Consider the following 3,768-nt stretch of genomic DNA (forward strand, 5'->3'; position numbering starts at 1 on the left):
TGGCCCTTGGGCATTCATGGTTTACAAGGAGCCTGCCCTAGGCAGATGCTGCAGGCCTGCCAGACTAGGGATTCAAAGCCTGGGGTTAAAACCTGGACACTATTGTAGGAAGGAGCCTCTTTGCAGGCCAGGAAAACATAAACCCTGGATTTCCTAGATAGAGCAAGAGGAGCCAGAAGCCTCTGATATGGCTAGAAAAACAGATGCCCAAAGAGACTTGCAGGCCTGTAGTTCCATCCTCATCGTGGGCTCTATCTATCTGAATACATGTGCAATCTGGGCACTGAGTCAGAGACAGATATTGAGAATAGTCTGGGGCTGGAAAGATGGCTCAGCAGTTAAGAGCATTGACTGCTCTTCCACAGGTCCCAAGTTCAAATCCCAGCAACCACATGACGGCTCACAACCATCCATAATGAGATCTGATGCCCTCTTCTGGGGTGTCTGAAGACAGCTACAGTGTACTTGCATATAATAAATAAATAAATAAATAAATAAATAAACAAACAAATAAATAAATAAATCTTTAAAAAAGAGAGAGAGAGAGAATAGTCTGCCCCACCAGGTGCTGCATCTGCACCTTGCACCTCCACTCAGCAGTGACACTGAAGTCATGTGTCCTGCAGATGATGATCCACAGCACTGGCTGGCCCTACTATGATCAGCCTCGTGCACAGTGGGTCTTGCCTTAAACTTGGGACAGCAAGCATTCCCAGACTCTTGGCAGGCTAGAGGAGGCGGATAAGGCCAGAGGCGAACACCTTGCTGGAGCCCTATCCTACCCCTTACCTGGAGCTCATACCCTGCCCCTGGACCCTCTCTAGTGGCCTCTGAACCTGCACATCCTTCCTTCTTACCCCTCTCCAAGCAGGGCCCTGTTAAGAGGCCCTCGACCCATTCAGCCTCCTCTTGCCCGCCTGGACTCCAAACATCTTCACTCAGACCTGTCTTCATCACAGCTCCCCGGTCCCCATCCTGAGGGGCAATGAATGTCCTTTGTGAAGTCCTCTGACTCTCTTATCTGCCAAGAATTTGGGGCTTCTGAGTCTTATTTAATAATTTTTCTCTCTTAATTACTACGTATTGATCTGGAAACCAGAGCCCAGTTCCACTGCAAAGAATTAATAGCCAGCAGCGCTTATGGCTATTCACTTTCCATAATGTTATGTCCTGACCCCAGCCGTACCCCACCCACTCACCCATCAGTCCTGAGACCTAGCCCCATCCCCCCATCCACTCACTCATTTGTGAGCACCTTCCCACTTCCTTCTCCCACAGCCTTACACAAGCTGGCTTGGTCATCCACTCACGCTTGAGGAAATAGGAAGCAGAAATAGTTAAAGATTCCAGAACTTTCTCTCACCACATCCACCCTTCCTGGCTTTCCCCTGAGTATTCCCAGCTACTTCCGTGCTTTGAAAGACTTGCCTTCAATCCAAACTTTAGGTTCTCTGTTGAGAAGTTCCACCCTCCTTCCCTCTACAATCTACTCCATCCTGCTGTGGTGTCCCCACCCAGCCCCAGTGTTAACCTATCAGGGTCTAGGCTGGAGGCCTTCTTTTCCTAAGCATTGCCCACTTCTTCAGGTCTCATCTAGCAGCCTCTCTGTGAGAACTTCAGAATTCCCTTCAGAGAAGTTGGCCTCCCCTGTGGGGCCTCGTCACATGGAAGTTGGCAGGCAATGTGTCAACAGCAGGCAGCTCCTGATAGAGTCTAAACAGTAAGAGAAATAGATGAGGAAGTGTCCCTGCGACAACGCAAATGTCCTGATGTCTTAATGTGCCCTTTGTGCTCTCAAGAATATAGTCTAGGGAAAGGGGGACAAAGGCTATGTTTGGGGCAGCCTGTCTCTGACCAGAAGTGTCTGGGATAGGTGGGCATCAGCCCTGTGTGAGCCTGGTCACTGCAGAAGCCAGAGATGATGTCTTCAGACTCTTCCCTTCAGCCCCCTCTAGCCCCTCTAATCCATGGTGATGGGACAGAGGTGGGAATCAGAGGCTGTTGGGCCTCCCTAGGTTTATATTCCACAGGAATGAAGGCACCAAGAGCATCCCAGCCAGCCCAAGGTCACTTCCCAGAACCATTCTCTCCTCAGGGGATGGGTCTTAACAGGCTACACTCTCAGTGCTGAGCAGGCACTCCTAGGTAGACGGTGAAGGCAGCCTTGGCCTCTTATTAGCAGGCAGCACTGTTGGGGTCTTTGCACAGCGTGACACAGAGACCATGAAGACAGGACTAGCCTTGTAGACTGAAGCTCCACCCCCAGCCCAGACAGTGGACTATTTGACCCTCTCCTCAGGGACAGGGCCTCCTTTTCTGGCTCAGCCCAGATTTCCGGATTCTGTTGCTTGCCAGGAGTCGGGAGGTGGAAATAATATAGAACTCTAGCCAGCCCTCTCTGACCCAGAGAACTGTGTGCACTTGGCCAACCTTGGGACTGCACCATCCAAAGGGCAAGGGTCCCACTGTAGGGGCAGCTGCAATGTCCTGCCAGTTACGGTCAGGGTCACAGCTCTCCAGAGGCCAGCCAGGCCTTTTATTTCCCTCACAGCTGCAGTGTCCACCCAACCCCCAAGGTATCCAGAATTGTTGTTGCCCTCTTCCTCCAACAGCTGGACTAAAGGGGAGTTAGGTGCCTGCACATCCTGCACATCCTGGAAAGACTCATCCTGGCTCATATGTGACCTCCACAAGCTCCCTGAGAGTTGAATGGATCTGGCATCACAAGGATTCCAGAAGATGCCAAGGTGCTTTCCTGGGCACAGCAAGTCTAGGCCTCCCAGTACCAGGCCAGCACCTCACTGCAAACCATTCCATAGACAACTGCAGGCCACAGGCAAGCTCTGAAGCCCTTGGTACTTGTAGCCTCTCATACACAGGCCTGCTTTGAGCTCCCTTTTCTTCCTTGACTATGGAGACTCGGGTCTTTTGAAAAACCTCACAAGTTAGGGCTGTTGATTGTCTCTGAAGCAGGAAGGTCTCCCTTCCGGTGACCTTTTGACTATCTCTGCCCATATGCCAGTCACTGTGGTGGCTCTTCCTGGACCTGCATTACTGCCCTTGTGGGTTTGTCTGACTCCCTGCTGGTTCCCCTTCCACCAGAGAGAACACTTGAAAGTACAGTCCAGAGCTTGAGCCTCCAGGTCCCCAGGGCCAGGCTCAGACTCTAGCCTTTACTCTCTCTCTCTCTCACACTTCCTATGCTGTCTGGTTTGGGGTTTTTGTCCACATGTTGACCAAATGTCAGACATAGGCTTCACTTCAGTTATGTCTCTGCTTAGTCATTCAGCTAACCACTGATGGGTAGTGATTACTTTTTCCTCATCCCCTTTGGCTCCTCCCAAATTCTCTAGCTTGCTGACAGGTCCTTTTATTTTCTGTCCACTCCCTCTCACCCCAGAGCTCTCCTAGTTTGCTAAATGTGATGACCAGAAATGACAGAGGCCTCCCTATTCTAGTTTGTTTTCTGTTGCTGTGATAAAACATTATGATCAACAGGCAAACTTAGGGGAAGAAATTATTAACTTGGAGTATACTTTGAGGTCACAGCCTATCATTGAGGCAGAAACCAGTTGTATGTAGCCAAAACCCCAAAGATGTGATGTGACAAGACCTCTCAGGGTAGCATTAGCACCACCTTCACAGCTCCAGACAAGGGCAAGCCTCCCTTCTACCTCTATTATTCTACCACTATTACTTTACATACTCTCAGCTCCTTCTTCTTTTGAGATAGGGTCTCTCTCTCTCTTTTTTTTTCTTTTTCTTTTT

Source organism: Mus caroli, chromosome 7 (assembly GCF_900094665.2).
Source record: "Mus caroli chromosome 7, CAROLI_EIJ_v1.1, whole genome shotgun sequence".
Taxonomy (NCBI): domain Eukaryota; kingdom Metazoa; phylum Chordata; class Mammalia; order Rodentia; family Muridae; genus Mus; species Mus caroli.